Raw genomic sequence first — 20,572 nt, 5'->3', positions numbered from 1 at the left:
CATTAGATTATTAATACTGTAGCATCAGTTTGTAAGCAGCATGTTACTGTTGTAGCTGCTGGAGGTGGAGCTAATTTGAACTACTTTATATACAGTTAGCTAGTTTAGTCCAGTGCTTCCCAACCTATGGGTTGGGCCCCTCCAAAGGGTCACCAGATAAATCTGAGGGGTCGTGAGACGATTAATGATAATCAAAGCTATCAAATAAATATAGTGGAGTAGAAATTACAGTATTTCCCTCCGAAATGTAGTGGAGTTTAACTATAAAGTAGCATCAAATGGAAATACTCAAGTAAAGTACAAGAACCTCAAAATTATACTTAAGTACAGTACTTGAATAAATGTACATAATTACTTTCCACCACTGCATTTTTGTATATATATTTCCTAAAGTACAGGACAGCCATTGCTTTCCATTCATTCACATGCAGTATGAGAATCGACTAGCAGACTCTTGAAACACAAATATAATGTAACTTTGACATAGCTTACTTGATTTTTGACGCATATGGAAATGCATGGAAACCAATGGCTGCCTTTGAAAACAGCATTCAGAATTCTAAAACATAACAGCAAGGTTTGCAGAATGGTTGGCTAAAGTGTCAAGTGTACTTGAATTCTAGTAAAGAGGCTAAAACATATAAAACCACTAGTGTGGTCCTGTACAAGACAATACAGTTTGATTTGACTTTGTAAATAGATTTTCAGGAATATCATGGGTCAGGTAACATTACTCTTGTGGAAGGAACAGTCCTATTATAGTCACAAAGGTGTAGCAGCAATGAAAAAAAATGAAATGACCTCATACAATCATCCATTTTCTTTAAGAGAAATAAGATTTGGAGAGTGTAAGAGTGGATGACTTCAAAAAAGAATGGGAGGAAGGCTTATCTGAGATAGCATTAAGAAGTAAGCTGCCACTCTGACCAGAGGGGGCTCAGCTCGCCCAGATCAGGTTACACAGATGTGGACGGGGAGGGTGAGGAGAGACCAAATTTCCTGCAGCTGAAACAAGGAAAGTGGGGAGGAAGGAGGGAGAGAGGACAGAGAGAGGCTGACCTCTTCTCCCTGAGCTTGCAAAGTTTAGATCTCAGGAATAAGGAGGGGTGGGAAGAGAGAGAGAGCGAGAGAGAGAGGGTTTTGATGGCTCTCATTCTATCCCTCTGGCAACAGCCCATGTGACCCAAATTCTCCTGCTAACTCAACAACAGCGCCGGCCAGAGAGGAAACTTTAGCTTACAGTAGGTGACAGGCCTTTTTTAGGAATGTTTGCTGTAAGTGCTTTGCTTGCAGCTGCGTATGTGCCCCGTTACATGTTTTAAAGCCTGTTTATTCACTCCAATCCTGCCTCACACGCAGGGGCAGTTTCATCTATCTTTCTTTGTGCCTGTCAGACTACAGCTTCTATGTTGACGGACTGAGCAGATACATGACACCGCCTCTCTGTAAAGCCCTCCAGTTAGGTGAAGACAGGCTGAAGTGGGTCAGGGGTTGCGACACCTCAGCAGACGGAGGTAAAGCCAACAGGACACTTGTAGTGAAAGGAAGAAAAGGAAGAGCATAATCAGCCATCACCAGAAGTCTGGGGATTGATCTGCGGCCAGTCGATAGCGGTTGCCAGGAAACGGTGTCCTGTGTCCATCGCTCACCTCCTCATCATCAGGGTTGAGGGGGTTGGCGGACACAGCTAATCAGCGTTAAAAGCACCCCCTCCCACCCTCAACCCTCCCACATGGTCTATCTATTCCGCCCTGCTCTTCCATTGGTCCTTCCGGCACATCAATGAACAAGAGTGCTTAGACAGCCCAGCGTCTGGACCGGCTCAGAAAATGCCGACTCATTGCGCTAGACACAAATCTGTGTACAACGTTCTTCTTTATCAAGCCTCCCTTTCTCCTCTGTAACCTCCACACAGAGCCTCCACTTAAAGTTAACCACTTCAAAGCGAAAGTAACCACTTCAAAGTTTAAAAAAAAAAAAAATTGGATTGCACCTGAGTTTGCTTGACTTGAAATTTCAGTGATTCAGCAGTTTGAGAGATTCTCTGTAAGGTGACACACGGACAAGGATTTGATTTACTACAGTTCATTGTCTCAGGACACCCGGTAAAAATATGGATAGTTCATGAAAAAAAAAAAATGTGTCAAGGCTGATTGATGCCCGTTTGTTTGTGCGAGCAGGCACGAGTAGGCGTGCCCGAGGTGTTCAGCTAATCAGCTCTACTCTCCATAAGTGAGGTCTGTTTTCTCTGTGCTGACTGTAAATCTCCCACACTCTCTCTGTCCCCACCCCTCACAGCCCAGGCCTCTAAGCCCGAGGGGATCATAATAACAACAATGGGCTTCTCTCTCTCTCTCTCTCTCTCTCTCTCTCTCTCTCTCTCTCTCTCTCTGTCTCTCTCTTTCTTTCTCCTCCCCCTGTTTCTCTCACCCTAATACACACACATAAACACATTATTGTCCTCCCCAACCTCACCCCCCCCCCCCCGCCCCCCCCCCCCCCCAGAGGAAACGAGTCCAGGCCAAGGTCCAACCTCACGCAGCAAAGCCTGTTTTTAGATCCACCTCCTCGTGACAGTTCTTTTTCAGGTCCTGAAGCCTTGTTCAGCAATGTTGTTACACTGTGGAAAGACCTGCTTTAAAGCACTGTAGCTGTCAGGTTTTGATTACAGCAAAGGTTGTTGATGCCACAAAGGTTGTTGATGCCACAAAGGCCGCAACTTTAAATCTCGTCTGTTTTGACGTGCGGCGCCCCGATGCAAAGTTTAGCTAAGGTTAGGACATCGCTGAGCTTGTCTGAGCTTTCATCTCTCTCAGGATGTGTTTCTGTAAACACTGCATGTTAAGCATTCCTCGTCAGCCCCACTGTTTTCTTTTTTGTCAGTTATACTAACGAACAGTTCCACAGTCATTCACAAGCCATGTTCGTCTTCTAGCTGTCCACTCTAGCTGTACTTCTTGTGTTTCAGATCCATGCTGTCACTGTGTATCCCCGCACTGCCTGATAACCACTAGCTTCAAAAAGTCATTGCATCAGCCCTGTGCAAAGTCTGAACTCTTCCAGGAAAAGCAGATCAATAAATAACGGACAGAAAAGATCAAAGAGAAAAAAAAATCCGTCTGTCCAACGTGACCTACAGCAAGACTGTGTTCTCCTTCAGTTTCGGGTCAACTTTGTGGCTCACGATGGCCTGAACCCAGAGGATTGCGGGTTGTCCGGATGCTTCTCGCTCTTCCCAGAGCGCATCTCACCTCGCTCGTCGAGCCTACTCATTCTGAAACCACTCATTTTAAAGCACCACTCAGCTAGCTCATCTGTTCGCCGCGGGGATGAAACAGAGAAGATGGCTGACAAATGACTCTGAGCGTCTGTGCTGAGCTGTGGCTCGTTGTGCCGCAGCTTCTCCAAGACTTCAGACAGACTTTGAGACTGTTGAGCAGCCCACTTATGAAAACTCTTTTCATCCACTAACTGTAGCTACAGTAGGGAGTAGATTTCTTTTTGGGCTCAGTCAATTCTGCACTGAGCATCAATAGTGGAACTTTGCATCTCACACTAGGCTCTCTTGATTTTCTCTCTTCATTACTACTTAAGTAATGGTTTAGTGACTTTTGGAAAAAACCTCGCTGTCATCCTGGACTGGGATGAAATTGGGGGAAAAAAAGAAAAGAAAGCAATGATCAATCAAACCTGATGAGGTTACTGTTTGTCTTTGATAATTTGTGTCTTATTTTGATTTTATTTTGTGCATTTGTTTCTCTATTTTTTTTTGTTAATAACATTCCAATTAGTTTTTTTTGATTGGTTGTTAGTGGGGTTTTTTCTGTAGAAAATGTAAGATTTTATACATTTGTGTTGTGTGTTCACCTCTAGTTGAGTGTGTTAACAAGCCATGCTGGACATGTACACATTAAAAATTGCTCTGAAAAATGTTGAAAGTTGTGTTTTGTAAGCTTGACTGATGCAGTACAATGTTCTCTCAACTTTTTGAATTGAATGGAGAACTACACACGGACATACTACACACCCTCCACTCTCTTCCTGCGGTGAGGTCACTGTCCATAGGGCCTTGCTTCCTGTCTCACACGGGACCAGCAGCAGAATGGCCTTATGGGCCATTGGAGGTTTGGCCGACTGCCATGAAGTCACATGAGCAGGGAGGAAACTAGCAGGCAGCGTGTGGAGCCAGTAAGAAATGAACCGGGCAACGGTGTCATCACACTGAGAGGAAATTCATTGTTCACAGCACCAGAAGGCTTTTTTTTGTGATGTATTTTATCCAAACACCAAAATTACAGAAGAGACTGACAGCAGACTTTAATTAGATGTTTTTGTGACTCAGAGCAAGTTACTCTAAGACAAAAAATGAAGTGACACCTACTCACATCCCGTTGCAGGCGTAATTGCCCAAAATTGACACCAAATTATAGTTATTTTGTCTTCCTCGTGATCAATTAATGGAGGAACCTAGCTGAGGGCTGCAAGCTTACACAAAGAAAAGGTTTTTATCACAAGGATGAGAAAAAGAACACAAGACATTCGAGACATTTCTTAAGGATTGATGGTGTGTTGGTCTGTCTCTCTTATGGGTCCAGAGTGAAATATCTCACTAACCATTAGATAGATTGTTGAAAATTGGTAGAGGATAAGGCCTAATGCCTTCAATAATCCTCAGACTTTCCAGCTGGTCACATGTTCCATTTGTCTAAAACTAATTAATAATTTAGAAATAGCAAAAAAAAAAAAACTTTTCTGTCTCAGAAATACAAAAACCTCATTCAAAATTACAGATAGTCCATTGTGTGCATGATGGATTAGTGCTTTGAAATGAGATTAGTATCATCGGAAATAAAATAGAAATCTAAAATAAAATCTTTGCAAATCATGGGCAAGTCATTAATGTAAATCAAAAATAGAACCATGATTAGAACCTTGGGATAATCCACAAAGTAATTTTAATCTATCTGAAATACAACCATTTATGGATGCAAATTGTTCTATATTGTTTAAATAAATGGCTATTTGAGTGCAACATCCTGTAATTCATATTTGTTAATCTTAGAAATAAGAATATTGTGGTTAACTATCAAATGCTTTGGATGAATCTAAAAAGATGCTGAGTGCAGATAGTTTTCCATCCAAGGCAGTAGAGATCTTGTGAACAAGCTGTGACAGTGCCAATTCTGTTGTGTATATTTTTCGGAAACCATACTGATGTTTGTACAGGATGTTGTTATCAGGATGTTGTGCTTTGAGAGTCTTACAGAAGATTCTCCAGTACTTTTGAAAAACAAGGTAGTATAGAGATTGGATGTTGATTTGTAAAAGTATCATGGTCACCTGATTTGTAAAGGGATATAACTTGAACAACTTTAAGATCATGTAGCACAACACCTGTTTGTAAGGAGAAAATATTGGTGAGAGGATCAATGACTGAACTAACAATTTCTTTTATCAAGTTACTTCTGATTCCATCATGTCTCTCAGCAGAATCCTTTAACTTCATAATAACACTATGTATTTCTTTAGCAGTGGATGGCTCAAAATTGCAAAGTGAGGAAAATTTACCTGTAATTAAATCAGTTGGAGTCTCACCAGAATCATTAAAATTCTTGGCTAAGGAAAATCCTACATTTATAAAAATGTATTAAAACCATCAGCTATCTCTCTGCAGTTAAGAGGGATTCCATCACTCCCCAACATCTCAGATGGCTAGACTACAGGAGCTTTTTTTCTCTTTAGTATTTGATTGATGAGGTTCCATGATGACTTAATATTTTAAGAGGCTTGGGGGAATCTTTCTGAAAAATATTTCTTTTTGGCTTTTCTTAATAATTCTTTATAATAGAAGATCTTTTTAATTCTTCAGTAACCCAAGATTTCCCATTTCTGGAGTAATTTGTTTTTCTCTTATGAAGATGATCAGAAATATCAGTCAGCAATAATCCTGCACTAATAGTGTAATCTAAATAATTAATTTGTTGTCAGTAAGTGTAGCAGATGAGCCTGTTATTCTAGTATGTGTATGAATCAAGGTATAAAAATAAGTTGAAGGACGTACATTGAGGAAGTCAACAGTAGATGACAATTCATCTTTGAGGAGGTTAATATTGAAATCACAAGGTAACACACACATTTTCCCTTCCTTACATCATTTCCAGGGTAAAGTAGAGGGCGTCCATGAAAGCTGATGTCAGAATCAGGTGGTCTATAAATATATCCAATTATAATACTTTTTTCCATCAAATAGTGAACAACAGGAACTGTGATGAACAATGACTCCACATCAGTCTTACCTACATTAAGACTAAGCTTCTGATAAAACAATCACTGAACAGGTATGCTTTATAGTGGATAAATACTGAGTCAGGTGATCATAGTTTTTAGGAAGACTACAGATATTCAAGTGAAAAGTCGAAAAAGCACGTACTTGATTTTTCTCAGATTGGTTTTGGGTTAATTGATTAAACTGATCCTCATGAAAGTATTGGCATGATAATTTAGAATTTTTTAAATTATCATAGTATTCATTTTAAATGCCAATATTGTCATTATTTATGTCAAAAGGGTTGAAAACTAAAACTCAGAGTCATCAGTTATATTGATATTAGTGCTGGAGGATTCAGTGGAGAATTAAAAAACATCCATCAGACAGTATGTATTACATTAGACCCTAGCTCAGTTAGCTAGTTACCTTAGTTGTACGCAGCTATGTTTGCTTATGTTGGGCGCAAACAACAAAGGCAAACATTTTTTCTCCACCAGCGGTAATGATTGAACTGAAACCTTTATTCATCCATCCAACAACTTTGCTGTTTAAAAAGTGTTATCGATCCTTTAGTGTTGCTACGGAATTTTAGCCATGTATATCTGACAAATACACATTTGTACTGTAACTACTACTACTAGTATAATCAGTAACCAACATCTAGATTTAGAGCCTGTGTTTTGTTGGTCCTTGAACTATTAACTTGCTCATGAAAACAAGCAGAGTCAGGCCTGTTGTAACTCTGGAGGAGGATGTACGCTTTTAAGGAGAAAGTACCAAAACAATCTGTTCAATACTCATGGGTTTGACAAGTTTGTACTCTGACTGTGGGAAGTTAAATCCACCGAATGACCTACTTTAAGATGCACTGTGAGATATTACAAGATGCACTTTAAAAGTAGGACATACCTCCGTGCACTTTGTCAACAAACAACATTAGTGGTGCACATTGTGTGTGCACATAGGGTTTGAGTATGTTGGCCTGCTTTGCACTGTATTTGCATGCTTTTAATGCTTTCCTGCTGTGTGTGTGTGTGTGTGTGTGTGTGTCAGAGTCTGGTCAGGATCATTGCTTGTAAATCTATCTGCTGCAGTTATCACCAGGTATACCTGTGGAGTGCCTTAATTACTTGCAGTCATGTCTTTCCTCCGGGTAGAAAATTAACTCACTCTTAGCCTGATGACACACACATGTGCACACACACACACATATACACACACACAGTAAGGATGATAATCACTAGCAGCTACAGCTAATGAACACTCAGCCCCAAATGTCCGAATGTAGTGGAGTTGAACCATCTATAAAAGAAAACCTTTACAGTAATACACCTGTTGAGCATCATTAGGGCTGTGTACAAATTGAAGTTTGATTTAACTGTACGATTAGAGGTTTTTTTCATTTAAAATTACCTTTGTAATTTTGTTTTGTTTTTTTCCAAATAAACAGTCCTTAAGGTAACTGTTGACAGCAAGGTTTGTGGTTTATCCAGAGTAACAGGGACATTGTTTCTGCTGAGACACATTGCTGTCACTTTGCGATGGAGTTGGTGGAGACCAAAAATAGAGCTAAAAGAGAGTAGATATTGGATTTATATTGATTAATGATAATGTTTCTCTACAACAGTTTGCTATCAAGTTCACTGCATCGACTTAAAAGCTGATGATATATATTGTTTAAAAAAATAATTTAATGCAGGTTTACGTCTTAATATCATAACATTTATGAAGAAATAATGTTGCGTAACAGCAAAAAGTCAAAATTGATCCAGCAAGTTCTGTAAAACAATTTGGAGATATGTGAGAAATTCATTTCAGTTCAAAATACTCCCTCAAGGGGCAATTTGAGGCATCTGACAATGTTAGAAAGAGTTTAAATACACAAGGATTAGTCTGTAGCTGGTCAACAATATCCAACACCACAAAGGCTCATATTATGTCAGTGTCAAAAGTGCAAGTGCATGTATCAGTCTATTCACAAGTTACACTGACCATTTCTTATACTGTGGCTGTTCACAAGTTGAATGACTTCTGGAATAAAACCAAACTTCCCTCTGTTTGTTTGTATACAGGTCATCTAAAACATACAAAGTTGAAGTAGTTGTAGAGGACATGTGTGAGCTCTTTGATAGTCTTATTTACTTCCTCAAGGACTTGTGCAGGATTTAGCTGTACTAGGGATCTCTGTGTCAATAATTTTAAAGCTGAGTTTATCAAAATCTTGCAATAGGTTCTTGTCTTTTTGACAAAGTGATGTAAACCAACAGATAAATGAAAATGTTAAAATATTTTCAATAAAAGAGGAACAAAACATCAATATTCTATGATCTACTCCAAAGGAGTTTAGCAGTACAGATGCTGATGAGCCTTTTTCACAATATCATCTGTATTTGTCACTAAGTCTCAATCTGTCAACAAACACAGTTCCCAAAATTTGTAGGTCTGGATGATTTCAACAAGACAGGAGTAAATTGAATTTTGAATTTGGATTTCTTTATTTGAACAGGGACAATGTACAAAGTATATTAACCTTATACAAAACAAGGGAGGATGTGATGTACCAGGTTTTAGCAAACTGCTATTTTCCACCCATCGTCCCTGGTGCTGTAAATCCAAAGGACTACAATGTTCTTTTCTTTAGGTGTGACATACTGTATTTAGACTACATGATTGGATTAGATGAAACTTTAATGAGTGCTGGAAGAAAATCTGAGGCAGCAGATAATGGGATGCAGCAAAGAAAAATAAGAATAAAGCATGATGAGCATCCATTCGTTCAAGAAACCATTTAAGCATCATCAGGGATGAAAGTAGCTTGCAGGATGCATTTGAAGGAAAAAAAAACATAGTTTGCATGATGTACTGAATGACAGCCTTTGATTGTACAGACACAAAGAAAGAGAATAGAAAGAAAAATGTGGTTTGAACATGATGATTGTTATTGCAATGAAAATTGCAAAATGTGTAGAATTACATGCAAATAATTCCTTGCTATAAAAACACGGTTTAACATTTTTCTTCCCTCTTCTTGCTGTCACATCCCCCTTCCCTCCTTTACTTTTATTGTTTCCCAGTGAGGTAATGTTGAGGTAACATCTGGCGCTGTAATAGAGCTGGCTCCAGTGTGTTTTTGGTGCTAGCTTTGGCACATGTTACCAAACCACAGGGTGTGGAGATGCTGCAGCAGGGCGCTATGGGTTTACAAGTTTGTTTGCCAATGTTTTGGTCAGTTCCATCAAGCTCCTGATGCTTGTAAAGTGCTGCTGGATGCTGATGTGTTGATCCTAGCTACAGCACACTTCATGGGTTTATCACACAATTGTTTGGATTTTGGTTTTCATATAAATATGCCTCCAAGTTTCCCTATAGCTGTGGTAAGTCAGAGATCTCCTGTCAATCAAACAATGTTTTCAGAGGTGCATCTTATTTTTATTAAAATTTTCTGTTAAGTTTTTGTAGATGGCTCTTTTTTTTATATTTTACTACTAAAACACCAGTGATAAACCTGAAAATATGAAATCACTTCCAAATCACGAATAACAATACTGGCACAAAGAAATGGTGTATGAAAATATGAATATATTTTACCTGTTGGATTTTTGGATTGCTGAATGGCTGGTGCTGGGTGCTTTGTTGTTGCTGAAGAACAGCTTGAGGTAGAGGGCCCACTAAAGGTCAAGGGCCCTTTTTCAGTTTCACTGCTAGATACACAATTACATTAAAAAGTCCTTCATGAACTGCATTTAGGCTGGATGACTAAATACTGCTTAAATACTGGATGACAGATTTCTGCCTGAAAATCAGACAGTCCTGAAGTTTTAACTAAAAGTCATGTTTCCACATTATTCTGCCACTACCACTGTTTAAATCACTGTAATTTGGCAAAAAGCTTCTTTTTAAGTCAAAGTTTTACTAGGTGAACCTGTGTAAAATTACAAATCAAACCCCTCTGTACTTGACCTTGTGTAGAGATCTCTGGTCCGCTCAGCTGCTGAGGGAGCCCAGCTAGTCTCCCAAGTATGGAACCACAAATAACACCTGGATGTACTTAAACACGCAAACATGCAAAGAATGCATAAATGAACATGCACACATGCAGGTGTGTGTGGGCACCTTGGAGACAAAAATGGAAGTAAACAAGAGTGCACTAATTGCAGTGTCTTTATTTCCACAGGTTTCAATAAGTAGATGATCTGAAATCACAAACACATGGTAGGATTATTTATTGATTTTTTTTTAAGGCATTTGATATTATAGATCATATATTATTCTCCAAACTACAGGCATATGACATTAGAGTACAGTTCGCTGATAGCAAAACTGAATGTATGAAGATCAAATGTGGAGTACCTGCAGGGTTGATATTGGGCCCAAAACTTTTCATTTTGTACATAAATGATATTTGTGGGGTATCCAAAAATATTGCAGTTTGTTTTGTTTGCAGATGATAAATGTGTTTTGTTCTGGAGATGTTTAAAAAATACTTTTAGATAATAAAATATTTAAACTTAGGGGGTAGTTTTATTGTCATTAAATTTGAGGTTGAAGTCACAGTCTCTATAGATGAAGTTAATATTGAGAGGGTTCCTCAATCAAAATTTGGGGTGTAAGTATAGAACATAAGCTTTCTGGGAAAAAAGTCTCATAATTCTAAGAAAACATAGTATATGTTGGATTATTAGGCACTCAAATGTTTACTTTTACCATATTTTAGTTACTTTGTGGAGAAGTGGGCAACACATATGCGACTAATATAAATCCACTGTTTACACTACAAAAAAGGGCAGCATGAATAATAAATATGATGGACTCAAGGGAATATACCAACAGACTGTTTATCAAGTCAAGGGTGATAAAACTTTGTTAGTTATATATAGAGCCCGACACAGATTATTACCTGGAAATGTACAGAAGTTGTTTGTGTTAAGATCAGAGGATCATAATCAAAAGAGGAAATTTAATTTTAAAATTCAGTGTGCAGGTATTACATTTGTCTGTTTATTTTAATTATTAAAGAGAAAAACTTTAAAATATATCCGCAGATCAAAAACGCTGTTGTGCACTGTGCTGATCCATTTTTAAAAACTTAGACAGACCCTAGTGCATATTTAGCAGTTCATTTGCATGTTCTCCCCTATTTTCTCTCTCACTTGAATCATTCTCTGAGCTGTCACACACGGGAGGAAGGTGTTTACTGTAAACTTCTGCGATCAGTGTTGTACTGCAGCAGAAAACACAACTTTGGAAAAAGGCGTTGACAATTTCTTTTAAAGTAATCTCTTCCTTTTAAAAAAAAAAATCAGGGTGTTGGTGTGAATTTGTGTTGCGCACTTGAACCGGAAACAGCTCCACAAAACTTCCAGTCTATCCGTCTCCTTTTTCCTGAGAGAAAGTTCTGACCTTAACTCTGCAGCAGCTGAATCTAACTGGCAACCAGGCTCCTCACTTCCCACAACCCCTTGTGTTATAAACCTTTGACTTCCACAGACCCAGGAGAGAAGAGACACAATAGTATGCAATGTACTCTCAGGAATATTCATCTCTGTGAAGCTCCTGCATTCAGAATTGGGAAAATTAAAAATACACGGACCAATTCACAATCTGACAACCCTTTTAAATTTCTTATTTTGTAATAGTTAGATGCTGAAATAGATTTGATGAAACTGTGAGAGAAAAATCTATCACCTTTCCCACAGGTCTGTTAAATCACTGAATACTACATTTCTATATCCTATATATCCCAAAATATTCAGAACATCCTTCAGCCTATGGGGAGAATTTGAAGCCTAAGAAGACAAGCTATCAAACTCTCTACATTCAGCCCACGCATTAAAATCCGCAGAGAAATCGCAGCACATCATGGGAAGACTTACCTGGTCATCATGTTCTCCTGACTTTATATTACACTCTCTAAACTTTTATCACATCCGACATCAACTCTTTGCAGCGGTTGATGTTCAGCACTGCGCGCTGATGTGCACTACAAAGCTGAGAGTACAAAGACAACCCAGATGAGGTTGTCAGATTTATAATGCAAACCTGCTGTGTCCGTGTTTTATTATGATATGTAGTTCCCCCCCATCTGTACAATAAAACTTCTATCTATGTGTGAATATGTGTGTTTGAGCTCTTATGTGCATGCATTAGGATACAACCTGCACAGAGTCTGGTTTCACGCTGATGTTAAACCTATTATCCTAACAACTGGCAAGAAAGCTCATAAAATTATGGGACGTAATAAAGTTAATGAGCAAAACATTTAAAGGGACACATGGTGCGTGCATCTGTGGCTGTGTATGTGACTGTGACTGTGTATGAAAACAATGAAGACGTTCTGTGTGTGTTTGGAGGTCTGTTTGATTGACATTAGCTGTCAGGCTACCGGTGCCACACTGTACAGAACAAAATCAGCAAAATCCTGTTAGCTACAAGTCATGAACAGACAGTGTGTCACTAACAAGGATTTTGGAGAGCAATGACCAAACAAGCATCTAACGGGGGGTCCGAAGTGATATTTTCAGGTATGTTTACAGCTACTTAGCCTAGCCTGCTAACTGACATTGCACAGTTGGAAATCCAGCCTGACTTTTTATTTTTTAAATCATTCTATCTTTATTATTCTTTCCTCCATGTTTACTTCCAAATAGTAGTTTTGTTTTTTAAAGGCTTGGGTCTGTAAATACATGCATGTGTTTGTTGTGAGGGTGTGTGAGTTAAAGTGTGTTAATTGCAGGTTATTCAGCTGATATTGCAATAAACACATTCACACACACACACAAACAGATACGCCGAGCATCTGGAGACAAGATTAGTCAAACATTCTCTACTCATGATGTCGGGCGGTCTAACAGCTGTAAGGGTGGCACACACACATACACACACACACACACACACACACACAATAGCTTCATCTGGAGAAACTCTGCCTCCATCAGGGCAGGGACATCTGGAGCTGGCAGAGTCCAGCAAGAGGCAGTGTTATTGGGCCACACAGCAGGAGGGGAGCCCCTGGTCCTGGTGAGGCTCTGGAGATGCCGTCATGTTTTCCAGGCAGCTGGGACAGGAATGGTGAGGCGGAATACTAACTTGCAGAAAACAAACAGATGCCAAATGGAGACTGGAATGAAAGGCTCACAAGTGCCTGTGTGTGTGTGTGTGTGTGTGTGTGTGTGTGTGTGTGTGTGTGAGTAAATGAGAAACTTTTATGCACCAGGTGGATTCCCACATCCTATTGCCCTCATTCTGCTTTAGCGGGGAAAGATCCGTATTTCTGTTTGCCAATTCTGATCATAAATCATTTATAGCCAGAATTAATAAAAACATTCATGACCACTGATAACATACAGGACAAGGACTCTTGATCAAGAGCACTTCAACTGGACAAATAGGCTTCTGATAAGAAACTACTCTTGGACATGAGACAAGTTCCCTTAGCCTACAGCCCCTTATATACAGAAAAAAAGGGATGGAATGCTTTTATTTAGACACATAGTTTGACATTTTGGGAAATACACTTGTTCGCTTTCTTATCGAGAGTTAGTTGGAAGAGTGATACCACTCTCTGGGGGGAAAGACTTCAGCAGTGCTGCCATATTGGGTGTTTTTTTCCCACCCAATTGGGCTACTTATTTAATTAGGCGGGTAAAAATAGTCTTGGACGGGTTTGTGATAATTTGTTGTTGTTGTTCATGAAACATGACAATGTGAAACATGAGTCCACATCTGTGTCATTGCTCCCCACCCTTCCCCCTGGAAACTCTTGATGCATGTACAGCCATGCTAGCTAGAATCTATGAGGCTGTAGGCACAGTGATGCTTTGATAAATGTTAGCTTCCACAAGCTAATATCATGACTTTGCGAACACGCTGATGTTTAGCAAGTATAATGCTTACCATGTTGTCTTAGTTTAGCGTGCTACCATGCTAACGTTTCCTAACCAACACTAAACACAAAGTATATCTGAGTCTGATGGGAATGTAGGTTTGCAGACATTTGGTCATAAACTCTTTGGAGCAAAAATCAAACTTGCTTTTTAGAGGCTGTGCAGTAAAGAACTAATATCTCCTTTGAATGTAAAGGCACAACATTTAGCATTGTAACATCAATGCCCCATTAAGTCAGAAACATGTGTACACTCGAAATGAGACATGAGGAGAAGTGTCATCTAATGCCAGTCATTACACTTCATTTTACATTGTGGATTATATTGTATCTAGTACTGCATGGCACAGGGAAAGGTTGCTGAAAGACACAAACATGAACACACACTTGCACTGCACTTTCATCATAAATAGATGAAGTACCAACATCCTGTCACAAACAAAAAGCAACGGGGTTAAGAGAATACAGCTCTATTTTGAGAACATTAGCACGAGAAATACTGCTTCCCATTACATATAGACTACATATAGATCACAGTCTCATTAGTTTATGGTGATTAAGCTATCCTAATGATTATTAAACCAAATGCTACATGTAGAAAATTAAATGTTGCTGCTTCAACAACAATGGCTTCTTCAATCTCTACATGCATTAGTCAGACACCGCTCACCGTGATGCTGTCAGAGATAAGAGCTCTTTTTCAGCTCGGTCCTCTACATCTCAGCTCCCATTCTCCCCCGTTTTCATCTTTTTTCATGGCAGAATCACTTCTCGGCTTGCTTCATCTCCCTCTATCACTCCTGCTCATTCATCGCGCTGTCGAGGCGAGTCTGTTCTGTCTAGGTTTCAGCTTCTTTCAGATCCCGCCTGGGGCCAGAAGGAATCCTGTGATAGCATCCTCAAAGTTAAGATATGCCTGCACGCTGACACACATGAAAGAGAGAGGAGAGGTTGCAAGTCGGCGAGAGAGAGTGAGAATCAGACTCGGGGACTTGAACTGTCAGGCCCCTGTTGGCTGTTCAGTTTCAATATGCCTGATTTACCATGTTACATATCAAATGGCACATTACAACATAATGGAAAACTGTTCTTTTTTTTGTAACTTTTAATAAATCGGAAATGAAAAATGAGTATGTAAATGTCGTTTTTTCATTTCAATTTTCTCAATTTTAATTGAATGGGAAAATATATTACTTCTGAGATGCCCCTCACTGTTTTTGATGTCGGCAGCTTCACTCATTTTCTCTAGACAGCTGGTTATCAGCCTCTTCTCACCCCCTCCCTCCATTGGTCTAATGACTACTGTGCCTTTCTCTCATGTCTGCCACAGAATAAAGGATTCTTGTGCGGAGGGAGAGCATTCTGGCCTGACTTTCGCCTCTACAAGCATTCCAAGCTCTGTCTCTGCTCTGCCCAGGGCAATGGCTTCAGTGTTGATGCACTCCTGACTGGCTGAGTGGGCTGAGTAGGTGTCTGCTTGTCTATCTGCAGTCCGCCTGAATGGCTTTCTAACAGGCTGACAGGGTTGATAACCAGCTATGTGTGGGTGTGTATGAAGTTCAGGTTTTTTGCTCACTAAGTGTCTGACACTAGCCCCATTTCAATCTTGAACAGCCAGTGAGCTTTTACATGCATCCAGCTCAGAGTTCATCCTCTTGCAAGATGCTCGCTCTACGTGACAAATACAAATTACCCAGACCTGTGCAGTTTTATATCGCGATATTCAGATTCTGACTTAAATAATTTGTGATCATTTCCTACAAACAAATATCCCTCTTGCTTCTGTAAGTGTTTACATATTTAGCATTCACAAGGAGAGTGGAGTAGTATACTATGCTGCAGGAGCAGTTTTAGATACTTTATTAGTATTGGACTAATATAAATTCAAAATGACTCAGCTGCCATACACCGTGAAGGACAAAACTACAAACTGTTTATAGCCATCTTTCAAGCCAACATGAGTTAATGTTTGATATTTAAAACATAGATTTTGGGGCGAAATGCTATTGAAATATCCAGTGTCTGGTGTGCAGGATGTGAGAGTCTCATATGAACAGTTTGTTTGAAAAAAAAAAAAAGGGAAATCCTATAAAGAAAACACAAACTTCACCAACAAAAACAAATCCATCATCTAAATACAAAGCAGCCATCTAAATTCTAATGAACTACTGTAAATATAAAAGTCACAAAACCATGAAGGACATGCATCAGTCTGTGCAGCACAGTTGATTGGTAAGACCATTTCCAAAGGAAATTCTCCTCAGCTATCTCTCAGTTCTTTCTTAGGTTTTTAAGCTGTGATTTACCAGAATGTTCCGCGAACGTTGATAACTGAATGAACTGACGTACAAGCAAAGGCATAATCAAATGTCCACTCTTTGAATAAACCCAAAACTGCACATCTCATTCCACAGAAAGCATGTATGACTTTGTACAATCTGAATAAAGCACTTGCTGATGAGATGGCTGACTGGATGTTTGACCTGCTGCATGTCTGTCTGGCCTGTACTGGCTGGCTGAATGGCAGCATTGTCCATGCACTGTATCCACATTGCATCCTTAAGATCGCCCGTCTCTGTCGCCAATAGAGCTAGAGGGCAGAGGGGTACCATTCCAAATGAGATGTATGTAAATTAATGATCCGAAGCAGACCAGTCTGTACGTCAATATGACGTACGATATATACAATATGATGATAAGTCTGTCTGAAACTAGGAAACAGAGTGAAAAGCTATGTAAAGTTCATCTTAGAAAAATAATCTGGCTATGTGGGCAAGCATGTTTAAAACACCTGGATTTATGAACTCATCTTTTTTAATATTCATAGGTCGAGTCATAGGACTAAAGCCAGACTGTTGTCATCTCTATGTATTACTTAAAGAAATAGTTCGTTTTGTTTCGTTCATTTTGGGAAATACAATTATTTGCTTTCTTGCTGAGAGTTGGATGAAAAGATTGGTACCACTCAGTAAATACGAAGCTACAGCCAAGAGGCAATTAGGCCAGTTGGTGACCTCATCACACCATATTTTAATCCATGATTCAGTCCCATAGGTCCAGCCACTGCCATGGCCGTACATATGTTCCAGTAAGGAAGAAAAGCTGAGCAGCACATTGTCTAGCCGTTAGTGGAGTTTGTATGCAAATGAATCTATAGACCAACATGCATAACCAGTCAAAACTATTCTCGGCGGTTAACCGATTAACGGTCGTTCACGTCTACACGTTTTTCGGCAGTGTAACTGTTTATGTTTGACTATGTTGTGAGGGTGAGTAAAGTTCAGCTGCAGCAGTCAATCAGTGTGGATGCCTTTCTGATATGCAGTAGGATAGGACATTACAAGACGTCAGCACCAGGAGACAGAAGAATGCATGCTGGGTGACAAATAAATGAGACGCCACCATAAGAGCCATCTCTGCCACCCCACTGTCTCATTGTGACACGGAATGTGTTTGCATTGGTAATTGTGTTGCATTGGCTTGTTATTTCATTGGGCTCAGGAATGCAGACAGATAGTAAGTTAGTAACCACCTCTGTTTTGACCACTAACTTTACTTCCGTGGGGTGATCATGCGCACACACACACACACACACACACATAGACAGTAGGCAGCTCCGCAGATTTATAGGGCTATTTATTGTGTCAGTCAGCTGTCTGTCTAGTCCTCATCTATTCTTGTCATGCAGCTGTGTAGGTGTGGAATAAACCTCTTCCTGGATGATGCATGCCACAAGTGCATCTCAATTAATGAGAATAGATGCTATTTAAATGTAATGCAGCCGGTCCTGGCCGGAAATATTAGAAATCAAGGTTATGATGTGTATGGTGCAACTACTCATCATACTGAGGCAACCGGAGACATGGGAAATTTTCTTGGTTTCTGTGGGGGCACAGTGGGCTGTAAGAGGCATATTGTGCACTCACATTGTCTGGTTCATGACCTTTGTTGTGTGTCATCATCTTTGTTTTCTTCCTCTATGTGTGTGATCTCAGGAAGTGAAGAAGTAAGCCTAAAAATAGTTATTTTTCCAGCCCTGAGGCGTATGTGACAGGTGTGGCAGGTATGGCAATTTGCAATAGAAGCAAAAAGGGTGATGTTACAATGGGAAATCATTGTTGTTTCAGGGCAGACCCAGAACAACATACACATTCACAGACACACACGCCCTTTAACCCTGCAACATACATAACCAGCATATGAGGTTTATGGTTTCAAAATAACAACATCAAAACAGCATTAAGTACAAAATGAGAAGGCGAGTTAAGAATGTCAAGTATGAGCCTTAGGATGTAATGAAGTGAGATCTCAACCGCAAGCAGACAAGCGGTGGGGGTTACAGCAAAACAAGGCTAAGTTATAGGCCTCTCTCCTCATCAGGGGAATTACAATGAAGTCTATATCCCTCAGGACATGGGATATTGTGTGTCATACACAATAGCTTGTGATTGTGGGACTTAGTGTTTGTGTGTTGCTGTGTGTGGGCGTGTGCATGTTTGTATTGCTTTGAGCTCGTGATGTTTTCCCTGGTGGCTGCAACTTGCAGTTGTCTGACAGATATAGTACTGTATGTACCAGAAACTACTGGTACAACATCATATTTCAGACTTCAGGGTGGCTTGAAGTTTTTGAAAGACGATCTTGCCGTACAGAAGAACCCTCTGTATGAATAATTCTGTCTGATTTTTCCTATGTCTCTGTGTAAGGTAACTCACACCGACAAATACAAGACATAGAAATGCGTTTCATTGGTTTTTCCTAGTTTCAATGAGCAGCCGCAGAGGCTACTCGGATGTCATGCTGATATAATGTGCATTAAGTGCTTTTAAGAGGTTTGAAACTTGTTCAGCTTCATTTGTCCATTTGTCACAATTCAGAAAGTAATAACAAAAATAATGAGGCTATGTCCACGACAAGCTGACAAAGACAGTATCTCCTAAAATTATTTGTTCTAAGCAACATAACCATGGCTGCAATTAACCATTTACAACATGAAGCATTGACATTTGCAAAGCTTTTTAAAGAAATGTTGCCCGAGAAGCTGTTGGTGGCATCCAAAAATGACCCAAATAAGAATTTTCTGACCTGCCACTTCTACAATTAAAGGTACATTAATTTCTTTCTTTTTCTTTCTTGTTCTTCTCTGTTTTTGGCCACTTGGAGTTAGCAGAACAAGCTGAAAACTCAACATCTGACATAGCTGTTGTAGCTAATGTGCTGGCAGACACAAACATCTGGTTGTGTGGGCAAGCATTTAGCTTTTTCTGATAGGTCTTATTTGCCTAAAATATATTGTACTAATTGTGGACTAAGTCCGAACTCTGTTGAGTTGTCTTTGAATGCTGTTAGATAGGGGTGTGCCCGAATACAAATACATTTTTCAACAAAGTACAAATAGTTGGCTTTATACGTTTATAATATTTGTTTCATAAAAATATTTTAAAAAATATTTGTTGGGGGTATTTCCCACAGATAAAGCTGAGCTACTGACACAAGCAAAGTGCTTCCAAGGGACTCTCCAAACTTGTTGTTCCCCTTCTCCTTTCCACAAAGTTAGGTTATAAAAAATAGACAATAAATGAAAAGTGGGGACTTCCTTTGTAAGGTAGTTTATTCATGAACACTTATTGTAACACTTTAATTTTCTAAAATTAAAAGTGTCATAAAAACAAAAACAGGATTTTTAAGCCTCTTTCCACTTTTATTCAAATACAAATACAGACACAAATACAAATACTGGGATCTCTGCTCATCCCTACTGTTAGTATATAATGAATACAATGAAGGGGCTGTATACTTTTACCAGAAGGAGAGCTTCTAACTTATCATTATCATGTATTACTTAAACCTTCCTTAGTATAGTTTTTGCCAGTTGGGAGCAGTTGTTCAGCTAAGAAACATTAGCCTTCATTTTGTGTAGTGCTTGTGTCCACCTGACAAATGTAAGTGCAATATTCACTCTCTTCTTAGCTTTGTCATGGTCTCCAACAACTCCTGACAAAATATCTGGCTCCTTAGCTGCCAAATGCTCAACTATGTTCACCAGTCTTTGTCTTACTAGGCAGGTGAAACCAGCTGCCTGCTGATAGAAACAAGGTTGATGACAGCAGCCTGAAAGATAAAGATATTGATTACTATGTATTCTCTTGTCTGACAGATATAGTACTGTATGTACCAGAAACTACTGGTACAACATCATACTTCAGACTTCAGGGTGGCTTGAAGTTTTTGAAAGACGATCTTGCCGTACAGAAGAACCCTCTGTATGAATAATTCTGTCTGATTTTTCCTATGTCTCTGTGTAAGGTAACTCACACCGACAAATACAAGACACAGAAATGCGTTTCATTGGTTTTTCCTAGTTTCAATGAGCAGCCGCAGAGGCTACTCGGATGTCATGCTGATATAATGTGCATTAAGTG

At 39.4% G+C, this 20,572-nt stretch overlaps 1 protein-coding gene across 1 annotated transcript in view; it reads left to right on the top strand.

Annotated features, from left to right (window-relative positions):
• Positions 1 to 3,938, top strand: part of mmp15b (matrix metallopeptidase 15b) — a 34,890-nt gene extending 30,952 nt beyond the window's left edge. The window contains exon 11 of the transcript XR_006405318.1: positions 2,969 to 3,938. The gene's annotated coding sequence lies outside the window, so the exon portion shown is untranslated. The remainder of the gene's footprint in view (positions 1 to 2,968) is intronic.
• The last annotated feature ends 16,634 nt before the right edge of the window (positions 3,939 to 20,572 follow it).

The sequence above is a fragment of the Thunnus albacares genome, chromosome 1 (genome assembly GCF_914725855.1).
Source record: "Thunnus albacares chromosome 1, fThuAlb1.1, whole genome shotgun sequence".
Taxonomy (NCBI): domain Eukaryota; kingdom Metazoa; phylum Chordata; class Actinopteri; order Scombriformes; family Scombridae; genus Thunnus; species Thunnus albacares.
The sequence above is the reverse complement of the archived record's forward strand: the minus strand, read 5'-3'. Positions and strand labels throughout refer to the sequence as shown.